The 17,266-nt window shown below is 40.3% G+C and overlaps 1 long non-coding RNA gene across 2 annotated transcripts in view; it reads right to left on the reverse strand.

The window, feature by feature from the left end:
• Nucleotides 1–17,266, reverse strand: part of LOC122919125 — an 84,364-nt gene that overhangs the window by 66,411 nt on the left and 687 nt on the right. The gene's annotated exons all lie outside the window — the stretch shown is intronic.

A 17,266-nucleotide genomic window follows, 5' to 3' on the forward strand; every position in this document is an offset into this window, starting at 1 on the left:
TTATGGGTCCTGATCTTACAAATCATCTCTGATGGGCTTAAGTGGACGCACACATTACATATTTTTGGTGAGTTTTCTCAGAGTGGTTAGCCATTAAATAACCCTAAAAACTGTGGTTCCCTGAATGTATGCGTGTATGTATGTATTTCACTAAACATCTTTTTAGCCAATGAAATGATCCATAGAGTTTCCTTCCTTGACTCTATTCCCACCTCCAGCTGGCAGCAGAAATGGAGAAATCAAAGTATCCAGTACTGGTCTGTAAATCAGACCTGTAGCCTGCACAGGGGTTTTTTTCTTTTTTTTCCCTTTTTTTTTTTTCTTTAAATGCAGAGTGAGAAAGAACTGAGAATACACATTTGTATGCCACAGGCCTTCTCTAGACTGTTATTTTAAAAGGACATTCACACACATTGTACTCATCTTTTGAAAAAGCTAATGAGAATGTTTACTGACTCCTAAGCTGTAATTTCAAAGACACGATGGTGGGAAAATTGATCTACAAGTATTAAAGTATTCTTAGTCTTGTGGCATGAAGGTGACAAGGAAAGATCACATATTCCCCTTGACTCAAATCTATTAAGTACTCAGTCTGGCCTATTACAGAGATTTGAATTTCTCTTTCAAAAGTCTTTCTTGCTGACAAAGCTAGGTGCCACTAACAACGGGATTTCAAAACTTCCACTTACGGCCGCTCCCGACCGCTCCCAGCCGCTCCCGGCCGCTGCCGCTGGAAGAGGGGGGGCCCCGACTGCCCACGACACACACACGCACACACGCACACACGCACACACACACCCAGGATGAAAACTGTTCTCTGTCAAGCATCAACCCTGAGCACTCACTATAAAAGTAAATGAGGAAACGCAGACAAGAGAGAAATCAAGCAAATAATGTGACTCTGAAGGCTGGACACCTGTTGAGTCGAGAGAATTGACCAAACACCAGAAACTGCAAAAGAAGGTTTTCCTTCCAAGTCAGTTCCTCCGTAGTTAGCTACACAACGTTCTTTCACCAGTATTTCCCCCAAGAGTGCGACGATCCAAATAAGGTTTCCCAGTGCAAAGTTCATGGGCGCAGACTTCACACCTGTGATTCAAGTACACGTCTTTCAGGGCACCTAGCTGGCTGGCTCGGTCCAGAGAATCCCCGAGGAAGGCGACTCTTGATCTGTGGGGGTCCTGAGTTCCAGGGCCACACTGGGTGGGTGTACAGAGCTGACAGGCCAAAGACATTTGAACTGCTATGTCGATTTCAAACACAACATAGGAAACCAAAACAAAAATCAGAAATAAAGTCACCCCTGGTCGAATGCTTTTTTTTTTTTTTTTTTTTTGGTAGAGGCCACGGGAACCCTGTGATGTTGGCAGACAAAGAGACATGGTCAGTCCATCAATGAATCGATGGAACAGAACAGATACCCAAACAGATATGCCCAAGCCCAACAAAGGTTTCACCTGAGATGCCTAAATTATAACCATAACCGCTATTTCTGCTTCTGCATCCTCGCTTGCTAACCCATGAGGAGATGGAAAATTACCAGCAAACTTTCTATAGGCACTCTGTAACCACACAACCCCTGCCCAGAATTGAACCTGGCAGAGTGGCCGCTCCCGGACCCCCACCCGGCTCTGGGCCGAGAGATAACAGTCATCTGGCACCAGAGAAACCCCCACCCAGAACTGGACGTCACAAAATGACTGCTCCCGGACCCCCCACCCAGCTCTGGGTGCAAGAGAGAACAACCATCCGGCACCCCGCAGCTTGACAGGGAGACCCCGGCCAATCCAGAGGTGACACATACCCTAGTGGTGCCGACCAAGCAGTTTGAAGAATGACAGCCCTTTGACCTAACCAATAATCTGTTCCCAGCCTTTTCCCGCTCTGTAGCGCGTCAGTCATATTAGAGAGTTGCTGTTTGATTTTCCCGCGGTATGTAGTGATTTGTTACGAGATACTATGATGTATGCTAAGTCCCTGCCTCCCCAAAAATAGTGCATAAAAAGTGCCGTGACCCATGGGGCGCCTGTGTGGCTCAGTGGGTTAAGCCTCTGCCTTTAGCTCAGGTCATGATCTCAGGTTCCTGGGATCGAGCCCCGCATGGGGCTCTCTGCTCAGCAGGGAGCCTGCTCCCCACCCCCCGCCCCCGCCTGCCTCTCTGCCTACTTCTGATCTCTCTCTCTCTCTCTCCCTCTCTGTCAAATAAAGACATAAAATCTTTAAAAAAAAAAAAAAAAAGTGCCGTGATCCTGAGCTCAGGACCTCTTAGCGTCACCGGCAACGAGGGCGCAGAGGTCCGGGTTTGAACTCGTAATAAACAACCCTTGCTGTTTGGCTTTGACTCTGGAAAAAAAAAAAAACAACTTCCACTTAGATGGGCTTAGAACAAATTTAAAAGAGAAGTTGAGTATTCCTTTTTATTTTTGGTTATCTTGGTAACCAAGAGTTGAAGAAGGGTCTATCACATGGCCAGGGCATCAAAATCACTGCTGCTCCCCGGTACTTACTCCCCAAGTTTTCATACATATTAAAACTTGGCTACTAACATGGTTATTCCATGCTGAGGCCAAATTCAGGATGTTTGTAAAGAGATTATTATTCAATAGGCTGAGTTTTGAGAAGGAGTTTGTTTTACCTTGCGGACTGAATTGCTTATAAGAAAATGAGGCTATTTTTGGATCTCTTTTCATTCTATTAATATCAGCTCTGTTGAAGCTCTTTGATTCTTCCACTCTGTTGCTTAGAAACATTTTATTAAATATTGTCAGGGCTTCAGTCTGATCTGATTTAAAATGTTGCTTTTATCTGTCAATGTAGAACGAACTTTTGCTTTGCCATTTTTTCCAGCAATTGTATTCTGTTATTTATAGTTACTGTTTTATTGGCAGAAGAATGATAGATCAGGGTTAGCCAATATCTCTGGCATATCTATTTTAAGGGCATTGGATGGGGGTTGGTCTGGAAAAAGTTTGTGATAGGCAAAAACAGTAATGATGGGGTATTCTTAATATTCTTCATCTCTGACCTTTAGAACCTAAGGTCAGAGTCCTTTTCAAAGTCCTTCCAACCACTCCTACTGGATTCAATTACCATCCTGGCCTGTCACCATCTACCTGAAATTGTACTGATAGTGATTTTTTTTTTATCTTGTTTAAAAAGTTATCAGGTTCAAACTTACTTGGACGTTTGTTGAATAGCTGGATGGGCAGAAGACCTAGGAAAGGGTGCCTGCGTGGCCCAGTGGGTTAAAGCCTCTGCTTTCAGTTCAGGTCATGATCCAGGGTCCTGGGATGGAGCCCTACATCGGGCTCTCTGCTCTGAGGAGAGCCCGCTTCCTCCTCTCTCTGCTGCCTCCCTGCCTACTTGTGATCTCTGTCTGTCAAATAAATAAATAAAATCTTAAAAAACAAATAAGACCTAGGAGAAGCATAGGAAGCTGGTGAAAGCAGGAGCATCAAGAATGAGGAGGAAAAACTGAAAGGTAAGGTGGAGAACTGACAAAACCAAGATTACATGTTTTGCCTCCCCTACCCCACATTTAATTTGGCCTGATTCCCTCAAATTGCTGCTTCATAAAAGGGTTAATTGAGCCAGTAACTCATGTTAAATCTGAACTGCTAGTCTAGGAAAACTCCAAATGCTGTCTTTAAAAGTAACACCCAGCTTATACCCTCTCAAAAATGAAACACTGTTTGTTATTTACAGATATATTTCAAATTAATATACTTATATTGTCTACCATTAGAAAGGATTTTAGGGGCACCTGGGTGGCTCAGTGGGTTAAGCATCTGCCTTGGGCTCAGGTCATAATCTTGGGGTCCTGGGATTGAGCCCTGCATCTGGCTCCCTGCTCAGCAGCTCCCTGCTTCTTCTCCCTCTGCATTTCTCCCCATCTTGTACTCCCTCTCTCTCTCTCAAATAAATAAATAAAATCTTTTTTTTAAGATTTTATTTATTTATTTATTTGACAGAGAGAAATCACAAGTAGATGAGAGGCAGGCAGAGAGAGAGAGAGGGAAGCAGGCTCCCTGCTGAGCAGAGAGCCTGAGCGGGACTCGATTCCAGGACCCTGAGATCATGACCTGAGCTGAAGGCAGCAGCTTAACCCACTGAGTTACCCAGGCGCCCAAATAAAATCTTTAATTAAAAAAAAAAAGAAAAAGGGATTTTAGGTGGTTTAGAATTATTATCTTAACACTTGACACTTATTTAAAACCAAATGAAATAAAACTTCCCAAATAATTCCAACTAATATACACACATTTCATATTTATATAGTGATCCCTGTATTTCACACTCCCCATTAGGGAAAGGGCATTGTTACGTAACACCATGGACTGACTGTTCTGATTCTAATACTGTGTGTAATATTTAATTCTTACTATGTCAGAATCTCTTAGTCTATTGGATGATTGTTTTCAACTTTAGAGCACTATGTGTGTGTATATATATATATATATATATTTAGAGCCCTAAATAATAGTTAGTAGCCAAGTCTAAAACTAATGTTTTATACTTTAAAAGTTCATTATTATAACATACACAGTAGGTCAGACTTCCTAAAAGGATCAAGTGGTATGGGTAAACTGATAATGCTTAAGGAAGAGTACTTTGTCCATTCATGAAAAGATTTCTGAGAGCTGCTAAGGGGGCACAGACTGGAAAAAAAATTCAAATTAATTGTAATCTGATTATGTCAATATCACTTCTAAAAACAAATAGATCTCAAGCCATGATTCATGCAGCAAAAGCTAATAATAACTTATGTGGAACTGCTATTTTTGCCCATATACATCTGGGTGGTTGAAGCAATCTGATTGTATGATTAGGCACAAGGCCAAGCTGTAAAAATACTATGCTCCAAAATAGTTATGTGGGAAACCATTGGAAATGTGTCTCAGCCTCTGAAAGAGGTGAATCAGTACTTTTTTTCCCCAACCTGGTGAATCAGTACTTTTTTCCCCCTGATACTTGATGTTCACACTTCATTGGCAAACAAACACACAAACAAACAAAAAAGCATGTTTTCTAGCCATAATACTAATAGCCATAATCATAATGGATAATATTACAGAACTCTAATATTCTGGGGAGCTCATGATGTTTGACGGTTATATTTGCCCCTCTGATCTTTAAGAGAGCTGGGAAACACAAAGGTAATGTCAAGATATTTCTAGACAAAACGTGGGCCATCTAAGTAGAAAGCTATTCATAAATAACAAATTTGTAGATACGTGGGACTTAAAAACCCGAGTGTCCCTGTTAAATGTTTCTCTTTGTATATGATAAGCCTCAACTTTAAAATTTCATAGATAGCCAAAATGTATAGCATGTACTCTTAGTTTCTTTTCTTCTTCTTTATCTCTTCCTCCTCCCCCTCCACTTCCTTCTATTCTTCCTTCTTCTTCTTCTTCTATTGTTGTTGTTTCAACTGATTGCCAGTTTCAACTGATTGCCCTAAGATCTACGAGTCTGAAAAGAATTGTTCTTTGATAACTTTAGTGAGGTACTGCTTATGTAGCCCAACATACTAAAGATAGATGGAGATTTCAAATTCCTTTGGGGCTTCTGGAAATTTCTTCCTCTCTAACTGCAACTGGGGCCATCAGAAAAAAGAAAAAAATGTGTATGAATGTAATTTTCATAGACCCAAGATTCTATGGTTACAAAAACCATGAACTGATTTCAGGAATGAAAACAGTAATAGGAATGCTATAGGTTTAGAGAATTCAAGTCTTTTCCATGCATATATAGTCGATTTATGACAAAAAGGCCAAGAATATAAAACGGTGAAAAGGATAACCTATTTACTAAATGGTGCTAGGAAAACTGGACAGCCATATGCAAAAGAATTAAAGGGGATCTCTATCTTATATCATATACAAAAATGAATTCATAATGAATTAATGACTTGAACATAAGACCAAAAACCAGAAAACTCATAGAAGAAAACATAAGGAGTAAACCCCTTGTTATCAGTTTTGGCAGTGATTTTTTTGAATTTGACACCAAAAGTAAAGGAACAAAAAAAAGAATAAAGAATTGGGACTACATCAAATTAAAAAGCTTCTGTACTGCAAAGGAAACATCAGCAAAATGAAGACAACCAATGGAATGGAAGAAAGTATTTATAAATCATATCTCTGATAAGAGGTTAATAAGAACTCATACAACTGAATTTTTAAAATCCACAAATAAGGGGCGCCTAGGTGGCTCTATGAGTTAAAGCCTCTGCCTTTGGCTCAGGTCATGATCTCAGGGTCCTGGGATCCAGCCCCGCATTGAGCTCTCTGCTCCACAGGGAGCCTGCTTCCCCACTCTCTCTCTCTCTCTCTGCCTGCCTCTCTGCCTACTTGTGATCTCTATCTGTCAAATAAAATAAATAAAATCTTTTTAAAAAATCCACAAATAATCCAGTTTAAAAATGGGCAGAGGGCCTGAATAGACATTTTTCCACAGGAGACATACAAATGGCCAATATGTACATGAAAAGATGCTCAAAAACACTAATAGTCAGGGAAATGCAAATCAAAACTACATTGATTTGCATCAGCTCAATCAAGAGGTAACAAGTGTTGGCAAGAATGTGGAGAAAGGGAAACCATGTGCAGTATTGGTGGGAATGTGAATTGGTGCAGCCACTATGGAAAACATCATGGAGGTTCCTCAAAAATTTAAAAATTGAACTACCATATGATCCATCAATTCCACTACTGGGTATTTATCCACAGGAAACAAAATCACTATCTCAAAGAGATATATACACCCTCAAGTTCATTGCAGAATTATTTGTAATAGCTAGGATATGGAAACGACTTCAGTGTTTACCAACATATAAGTGGATAAAGAAATGTGAGAAGTAGGTGGAGGGGGGAATGGCAGCAGAGTAGGAGGACCCTAGGCTTGCTTCATCTTATGAATAAACCATATAACTATGAAATCATCCTAAATACCCCAGAAATTGATCTGAAAACTGGCAGAACAAACTCCACAACTAACGGTAGAAAAGAAACCACATCAAAGAAGGTAGGAAATGCTGAGCCACCATTTGGGAGAGAAGTGGATTATGGCTGTTGTGGTGGTGAGGAAGCTGCAGTTACAGAGAAGGAAGAGAGACTGATACGCAGGGGAGGACCAGGGGAAAACAAATCCCCACAGCAATTGGCCTGGAAAGCGAGAGGGCCTCAGTTCTGTGAATTCTTAAAACTAGTGGGACTCAAAGCCTAAAGTTTTAAAGGTCAGCATCCTTGTCTCTAGGGGAGCTTGGAAGACATTGGGGCTGCTCTTGGAGAGAAGGAAGGGCAAATAACCCATGGACATACAGTGTGGAAACAGCAATCCAGAGAGTGCCTGGGGCACACAGTGTGGAGGTTATTTATTCATCTTGGAATGTGTTCCAGAAAAGCAGCATGCATGGAGAGACCCCCTCTGGGAACAAAGAAACTGGTAGGCAACATTTCCCTGCACCCCATATTCCTGCACCCCAGAATAAACAAAGGGCCACCTGTGGAAACCGGTGCAGTGCTGACACTCATTACCTGACTTACTTACATTAAACCCTGCCCCTCTGTGCTCAGTTGGAACAGCCTTTCCCAGTCACACTTACCTCAGTCCCAGTGTAGAGGGTCCCCTCCCCAGAAGACTGACCCAAACCCTCACCAACAAAACATCTCCTGACCTGGGAGTTTTGTGAGGCCACAGTTCTTGTGGCAACAGCAACAGGTTTCATTCCACAAGCAGACCAGAGAACACCTAGTTAAACATGCCATATTTAGGCCAGGGACCAAACACTGCCCACAATAGACGAAGAGAGCATCTTTAGTCTTTTTGCCTAAGGGATAAAGCAGCCAGGGCACAGCACCAGAATATAGGCAGCACTTGGAGACACTTCAGGGTGGCTTGGGAGTTCTGGAGAACAGAAAATACTTAACTGCAGGGCACTACAGGATCTCTTCTTAAAGCCATTCCTTCCAGAACAGGAGACATAGCTGACTTTCCTAACAGAGAAACAGGCACAGAGACTAAGCCAAAATGAGAAGACAGAAGAATTTGTCCTGATTAAAAGAACAAGACAAGGCCATGGCCAGAAATCTAAGTGAAACAGATATAAGAAACATGCCTGATGGAGAACTTAAAGCAATGATCATAAGGATACTCTCTGGACCTGAGAAGAGAGGAGAGAACATCAACGAGAGCCTTAATACAGAGATAAGGAATAACATAGCAGAGATAAGGGCCTCAATAAATGAAATGAGAAACACACTCTATGGAATGAACAGCAGGCTGGAGGAAGCAGAGGGATGAATTAATGACCTACAAGAGGGAGTAATGCAAAATAATCATGCTGCACAAAAGACAGGAAAAAAGAATTTCACAAAATGAGAATAGACTTAGGGAACTCAGTGACCCCATCTAACATAATAACATATATATTATAAGAGTCCCAGAAGAAGAGCAAGAAAAGGGGCAGATAATGTATTTGAAGAAATAATAGCTGAAAATTTCCCAAATCTGGGGAAGGACTCATACATAGATTAGGAGGCACAGAAAACCCTCAAGAAAATCAACAAAAGCACATCCACACTGAGCCATCTTATACTTAAAAAAATGACAAAATATAGTGATAAGGGGAAAATATTGAAAGCACCCAAAGAAAAGAAGACAGTTATGTACAAAGGAAACCCTTTAAGTCTACCAGTGTATTTTTCAGCAGATACTTTCCAACCCAGAAATGAGTGGCATGATAGATTCAAAGTATGACAGGGAAAAATCTGTAGCCAAGAATACTCTATCCAGCAAAATTAACATTCAAAATAGAAGGAGAGATAAAGAGTTTCCCTGACAAACAAAAACTAAAGGAGTCTTTGACCACTAAGCCCTGCAAGAAATATTAAAGAAGACACTTTGAGTGGAAAGGAATGACAAAAAGTCCCAGTATAAAAGTAGAAAATACAAAAGCAGTAAAAATTAATATTTCTGTAAAAAAATCCATCAAAGAACTCACAAAATAAAAGGATGTAAAATATGACACCATGTACCTAAATTGTGGGGAGGAGAGGAGTAAAGAATGAGTTCAAACTTAAAAGACCATCAACTTAATATAGATTGCAATACGCAAAAGATACTATATACAAACCAAATGATAATGACAAAAAAACACTAATAAATGTACAAAGAATATAAAGAAAGAAATCCAAATATATCACTAAAGAAAGCCAACAAACCATGAAAGAGAGAAAGACAAGAAAGGATAAGAGAAAATCTTCAGAAACAATCACAAACCCAGTAATCAAATGGCAATAAATGCTTATCTATCAATAATTACTTTGAATATAAATGGACTAAATATTCTAATCAAAAGCTATAGAGTGACAGAATAGATAAAACAAACAAAAAGCCCCCCAAAACCAACCAAGATCCATTTATATGCTGCCTACAAAAGATTCATTTTAGACCCAAAAAACCTGAAGATTGAAAGTGGGGGGATGAGATACACAAAAGTAAATTCAGAATGGGTTAAAGACCAAATGTGGGACCTGAAACCATAAAAATCCTAGAAGAGAGCACAGGCCATAACTTCTTCGACAGTGGCTATAACAGCTTCTTTCTAGATGTCTCCTGAGGCTAGGGAAACAAAAGCAAAAATAACTATTGGTATTACAGCAGAATAAAAAGCTTCTTAAAAAAAAAAAAAAACACTAGGGACACCTGGGTGGCTCAGTTGGTTAAGCAGCTGCCTTCGGCTCAGGTCATAATCCCAGCGTCCTGGGATCGAGTCCCACATCGGGCTCCTTGCTCGGCAGGGAGCCTGCTTCTCCCTCTGCCTCTGTCTGCCTGTCTGTCTGCCTGTGCTCGCTCTCTCTCCCTCTCTCTCTGACAAATAAATAAAATAAAATCTTTAAAAAAAAACCACTCTACACAGTGAAGGAAACAATCAATAAAACTAAAAGACAACCTACAGAATGGGAGAAGACATTTGCAAATGACATATTCAATAAAGGGTTAGTATCCAAAATATATAAAGGACTTATAAAACCAAACACCCCAAAAATGAATAATCCAATTAAAAATAGGCAGAAAACATGAATAGACATTTCTCCAAAGAAGGCATACAGATGGCTAACAGGCACATGAAAAGATGCTCATCATCACGTACCATAAGGGAAATGCAAATAACAACTACAATGAGATATCACCTCACACCTGTCAGAATGTCTAAAATCAATGGCCCAAAAACCAACAGGTGTTGGTGAGAATGTGGAGGAAGGGGAACACTCTTGCATTGTTGGTAGGAATGTGCAATCTGGTACAGCCACTCTTGAAAGCAATATGGAGGTTCCTCAAAAAGTTAAAAAAAAAATAGGGGCACCTGACTGGCTCAGTTGGTTAAGCATCTGACTCTTGATTTCAGCTCAGGTCATGATCTCAAGGTTGTAAGATTGAGACGCATACCCGGCTCTGTGCGGGGTGTGGAGCCTGCTTAATTTCCTCTCTCTTCCTCTTCCTCTGCCTGCCACTACCTTAAAAAAAAGTTCAAAATGGAACTACTCTATGACCTAGCCATTGCTCTACTAAGTATTTACCCAAAGAATACAAAACACTAATTCAAAGGGATACATGCACCCCCTCTGCTTACAGCAGCATTATTTACAATAGCCAAGATGTAGATGCAGCCCAAGGGTCCACTGACAGATGAATGGATAAAGATTTGGTATATATATATATATATATATATATATATATATATACACAATGGAATATTTACTCAGCCATAAAAAAGAATGAAATCTGGCCATTGACAGCGACATGGATGGAGCTAGAAAGCTTTATGCTAATTGAAATAAGTCAGAAAAAGAGAAGTATCATATGACTTCCCTCATACGTGGAATTTTAGGAACAAAACAAACAAGTGAAGGGGGGCAGTGAGAGAGAGGAAGTCAAACCAAGAAACAGGCTCTTAACTATAGAGTTACCATCAGTAACCAAACTGATGGTTACCCGAGGATGCGTGAAATAGGTGATGGGGATTAAGGAGTGCACTTGTGATGAGCACCAGGTGACTAAAATAAAAACTTTAAAAAAGAGCAAGAGAGATTTGCCACAGAAGGCATTGAGGCAGAAAGTGGACGGATGCACCAGAAGCCAAGGAATGCCAGTAACCACCAGAAGCTGAAAGGTATAAGGAACATATTCTCCCCCAGAAGTTCCAGAGGAGCCTGGCCCCTGCTGACACCTTGATTTTGATCCAGTGAAACTGATTCCACTTTTGGCTTTCAGAACTGTGAAAGAACAGACACTGGTTTGTATGCATTTTTAAACGTTTTGTGTACAAATTGTTACGTGGATATTTGTTTCATTTCTACTGAGTTTATATTTGGATTGGAATTACTGGTCACGTGTAAGTGTAGAAACTGCTGGACTCTTTTGCAGTTGATTTCAGACTTCTGGCCTCTAGAACTGTGAAATAAAATAATAAAGTTCTGTTGTTTTAAACCACCAGAAAATAGAATGCTTCCCCCAAAAAAGGGGAAAAAATGTGAGAAGTAGAATATTATTCAGTCATAATAAGAAAGAAGGAAACCCTGCCATTTGTGACAGCATGGATAAACCTTGAGGACATTATGCTAAACAAAATAAATGAGACAGAGATATATATAGAGAGAATATATTTTAAAAACTGTAGAAATAAAGAACAGATTGGTGGTTGCCAGAGTTGGGGGATCTAAGCGTGAAGGAAGAGGAAAGGTACAAACCTCCAGTTACAAGAGAAGTAAGTCCTGGAGAAGTAATTTGCAGTGTAGTGTCTGTAGGTAGCAATACTTTATTAGGTATTTTTGAAAGTGTGCCTATAGAGTGTTTTTTTGTGCAGCAATCGATAAGCAGAACAAGGCACTACCCCAGACTGGTAATAGACATTGCATCTCGTACCACTACGATCACATGGACTAGCATGAGCGGTATGATCAAACCTCTGCCATTGCTGGCCCTGGAGGAAGGAAGGATGGCGAGTCCATGACCCCTGCTTCCACAGGCCACCATCTTCCTAATGGACCTCTAAATATGCTATGTCTTCTTTGCGAAGCCATGTTCTCTCTGCAAGGGAAACTGGTAGAGTATTGGGCTTTTTAAGCTTCTAGACTGAGAGCTGCCCTCTATCTCGAGGTTGAGGATTCCTCAAACACAAGAAGGGGATTTAGGTAGTGGCGGAAGACCCCACAGCATGCACTGTCAACCAGAGTGGAGATGGGCAGATTGAGCTGGACTCTGCCAGGAGCACAGACTCTGTGCCACTGAAGAGTGGTGAGAAGGAATCAGGGTTGGAAAAGAGGTGCTATGCTCTACTGAAAGCCTGCCTTTAGGGTGGTTACACCACACAATTTCATCTGAATCCTGGGACTTTAAGTTAGTATTGAATTTCCTCGTTTTGCTGATTTCCTAAATCCCATCATTACTGTGACCAAAGTCCTCCAGGGGTATCCCATCTCAAATTAGAATCACAGATCTTTAAGTTGCCATCCAGGGCCTGGGAAATTTGCCTCTTCCTCCCTGTCTTATGTCCTGGGGCTCCCTGTGACTAGCCCACACTGGATCCTTGCTGCTCCTGGGACACACCGAGCACTCTTTTCTCTTTGCATTTTATACTCATTCCTCCCCCTACCTAGAATTTCCTTGTTCAGATACCCACTTTGGCTCGCTCTCTCTAAATTTCCTCAGTGTTTTTCTTCAATATTACCCTATAATTGAGGCCTTCACATAAAGACATACGGACTAGGGCCCTGTCCTCACCGACCACACTTCGTTTTCTCTTTACCCTGCATTGTTGTTTTTGCCTTAGCAAAAATAAATAAATGTCATACAATATTTTTGCCTTGTTCACTGCTGCACTTCTAACACCTAGAATAGTTCCTAGCATATATATTAGCAGGCATTTAATAACACTTGTTAAGTGAATAATTATTGTTCTTCTGATCATCACCATTATTCTGTGGTATCATATTTGATTTAGGTATATTGATATCTATTCTTTATATTGATTTAAAAGAACATGAATAGAGGAGAATAGAGAACAGTAGAGCCCACAAACAGGCCAGGGTGTCCTTGATCACCTAGCTGTGGTAGTGTTTGTGTATGACCCAGTGAGTTGATAACTTGGGTGGTAAGTTATAGGTGTCTTGCATCTGTTAGCTTGCTGGTAAAGATAGGTGTCCAGTTAGTTGCTTTAGACACATGAGCATGAATTTTTCAAGGTTTTCCTATTGCCGTGAGATGGCAAATGCACAGATTTATTAAATTGACAGGCTAAAAGTACCATGTGCATTGGCATGAAGATACAAAGAACTCAGCTGTGTTGGCAGTATTTACCTTCCCCAAACCTCAGACATGTATCAACCATCCCTAATCAAGTAAGAAAATTCCCGGAGGCACAACAAATGGAAATGAAAATTGCATTCGTGGGTAAATACTTTCATGAATCTGCGATGGTCTGGTTTAAACAAACTCTAGACAGTCTGATTTATTGGGATGCTTTTATCAAGCAAGTGTAAAGGGAACATCATAGCAGATAGGGCCAGTAGTTCTTTGAGCTGTAGAACTTGTATTTCTATTCGAAACCACACCATAATGATTAGTCATTCATAGAAATCAATGATTCTACTTTTCTGACAGGATTTATTCACTGTTCCCTGGAACTGCCTTCTCTCTTCTCTCAAGAGGGCATTTAGGACTTGAAGCTCTTTCTCTTGGCTTGTTTATTGTGTACTGCTCATTGCAGAGTGGCTGCAGTATCCTGTGCCAGTTTGGCATCGTGAGGAGGGTTCATGCTCACATTCTCCCAAGAATTAGTGCTAGCTCTCTGGTGACTTTGAATTCCCTTCCAAACGTTGGTTGTGGCTGGAGAGGCCAAGAACTTTATTCTAATCAGTGCTAGTTTCTATGGCTACAAAAGGCCCCTGAAAGAGTGACAGAAAATAAGGGCAGATTGTTCTCAATTTCTGAATTCATTGATATAAAGTGTTAAAAAAAAATCCACCCTCTTAATCCATTCTCAAGTTGATTATTCTCTCTCTCTCTCTCTCTGCCCCCCACTTCTCTCTCTTTCTCTCCTACCCTTGAGATTATAACAGATACCACTGGTTGTCACCCAACTTCATCTGTATTGTCTTCCTTTTTACTAGAGCCCTGATTTTGCTCACCCCTCTTAATAGTTGAGGATTTCAGGGGGAGGTTGGCCCTATCAACAGGGTATGTGTTTTGATTGCTATAAGCCGGTGACTGATTTAAGGATGGGCATTTCACTCTGTGCCAGAAATGAGATATGTGTGACCGAAAGTCTGCTGGGTGCACGGATGAGATAGATTTTCCTTCCTTAAAACAAAGCAAACTAACAGGAATAAGAAGAAGTAGGCTTTTTAATTTTTCTGTTTCCAAATGGCAAGTACGAAGAGACCATACCTGCAGTTGCTTTTGTTACTTGGATAATCATGAGGGAACCCAGTTGAAGGACTAAGGAGAAAATGGGACTGTTGAAGCCTGGAGAAATCTTAGTACTCAATTATGCTGATGATTTAGTCAATCTGGGAAACTCTCCAGCGTTCTTGTTATGTGAGATTTAAAAAAAAAAAAAAAATCCTAACGTTGTTTAAATCATTTGAAGTTGGGTTTTCTCCTAGGGCAGCCAAAAGCATCCTAACGGAGCCATTTCACTTCTGCTTGTTTGCTCAACATGTCTTTAGAATTATCCTCACTTCGTTGGTTTGGGGCCTTTTGGATAACAATAAGACTTCCTAGGAATTAATTAGTTAAGATACTAAATGTGATGGGTTTCTATTTTCAACAGAAGACAAAGTATTGATTCTATTTTTAAAAAATATTTTTAAATGTATTTATCAGATAGAGATCACAAGTAGGCAGAGAGGGAAGGGGAAGCAGGCTCCCCACTGAGCAGAAAGCCTGATGCAGGGCTCCATCCCAGGACCTTGGGATCATGAACTGAGCCAAAGGCAGAGACTTTAACTCACTGAGCCACCCAGGCGCCCCTTGATTCTATTTTTAAGGGTTAGAAAAATCAGTGTTATTTGTATTTTATTTTCAATACACAAAAATGCCTTGCATATTCTCATATCATAGCAGGCTCTTAAAGTTCTGCTGTGTGAGGGAGTCTTTCTTACTGGTGGGAGAGATTGCATTATGTGAATGGAGATTGGTTCTTGAATGCCCCACAAAAGATTTATGCTCAAATAAAGCAGCCAGAAGGAAGGTAGCAAGCACAAAGCAGTTTATTAAGGACAGTACACTCTCAGGAGGAGAAGCAGGCAGGCCCAGGGGTGGCAACTGCCCTGAGGTTACAGGGGTCTTTTCTTTTTATGTGAGCCGAATCTTGGGTCATGGACAGGAGTGGTCTCTCATGGAGGCTGCTTCTAATCATTTGGAAGACTCTTCCCAAAGGACGGACCCTGCAAGTTTTGTACTGGAACTGTCATGGCAGCCTTTCCCCAGGGGAGTGGGAGCTCAAATCATAATACAAAAGCATTATAATGAGTCTAGGGGTTATCTTGGGGGCAGAGGTAGAGAAGGCAGAAGAGGAGAGGATATGCTCTGTACCTGTGCCTCTTGGTCTCTTAGCCCCCTGGGTCTTGGAAGTCACAAAATTAGGATATTGTGCCTCGGGGCTTCTAATGTGTCACTTGTTTATCATTGCTTTTGCCCAAGCTCATGTCTAACTAACTGCCTACTCTATCAGTCCAAGGACAAGAAGATATTTAATAATGCCAAATGTACTGAGAGAAAACATTTCTGTCATATTGCATGTCTATATACTCATCTATGTGAATTTTGAAAATCAAAATTAATAAAAAATCACATTAATAATTACAATTGTTTCAAATGTTCCATTTTCTTTATGTTCTCCCCGCTATTTCTGCTAATGGCACTATAATTCTCTTAGTCATCCAGGCTTAAAATCTCCAATTTATTTTTGGCTCCTCCTACTCTCTTACTCCAGAAACAGTCTGCTGTCAAGCCCTCAATAGTGTCATCTTAGAAATACTCTTACATCCCTTCCATTTGCTCTACTCTCACTGCCATTAACTTAGTTCATCAAAAGTCTTCTGAACTGCTTTGCAGAGAGTTTCCATGTTCTCTCCAGTCTTCTTTCTTTTTTCTTAAATTTTATTTATTTATTTAGAGAGAAAGTGGGCAAACAGGGGGAAGGGTAGAGAAAGAGGGAGAGAGAGAATCTCCAGCAGACTCCACACTCAATGCAGAGACTGATGTGGGGCTTGATCCTACCACCCTGAGATCATGACCTGAGCCAAAATCCAAAGCCAGAGGCTCAACCGATTGGGCCACCCAGGTGTCCCTCCATTCTTCTTCCGAAAATAGAGATCTGTCATGCTTACTTTCTCTTTAGTGTGTCCACATTGCTCAAGGATAAAGCCTGATCTCTACATGCTGGCATACAAGGTCCAAATAGCGGCTCCATCCGACTGACCTCTCAACCTTCCTTGTCACCATTGTCCTCTTCACATTCTATGTTCTAGTCCAAGACAAGGTCCTTTATTGTTGTTTATTGACTTGACCCCTCATCTCACATTGAGTTTCTTATCTTCATCTGTTCAAATCCTAACTACCAGTCACAGGTTATCTGAAATTACCATTTTCTTTACAAAGATCTCTTGATTTCTCCCAGTCAAAACTATTGTGCTCCTCATCCCTTGGATTTCACTGGGATTTTATCTCTCTATTAATGAAGGCATTTATTACTTTTTAACCATCTATTATAATTATTTACTATATATCTTATGTCCTTTTTTAAAAAGGTGAAGTTCTTGAGGACAGGAACCAGATCTTGTTCATTTTTGTGTTCATCTTGGAGACTGGTATTTCCTTGATTGTAACAAACACCCAATAAATAGAGTTGAATTACTAAAGAGTGACCAGCTTTTTGTTCAATCCTTTTCTTATCACCATCTGATCAATGAAAATGTAATAAAATTTTGGAAAAAAGGGAAATTATTTGGTTCAGACGGTCAGTAATGGACCTCATGAGGGAAAATTCTTTAAGAGCAATGATTCAGAATTATATTAACTATAAAGAGGATAGATAACTTAGTTTTTCATTTCAGAAATGCTCCTAATCTGGAAGAGAGTTTGAATAACAATATGCTTCAGTATTATTCTCCAAATTTGTAATAGTTTTTGATCTTTCATCTGAAGATTATTATTTGAATTTTACAAAAAGATGGTTGTTTTGTTTTACTAGAAAACA

This window comes from Neovison vison, chromosome 11, assembly GCF_020171115.1.
Source record: "Neovison vison isolate M4711 chromosome 11, ASM_NN_V1, whole genome shotgun sequence".
In the NCBI taxonomy this organism is placed as follows: domain Eukaryota; kingdom Metazoa; phylum Chordata; class Mammalia; order Carnivora; family Mustelidae; genus Neogale; species Neogale vison.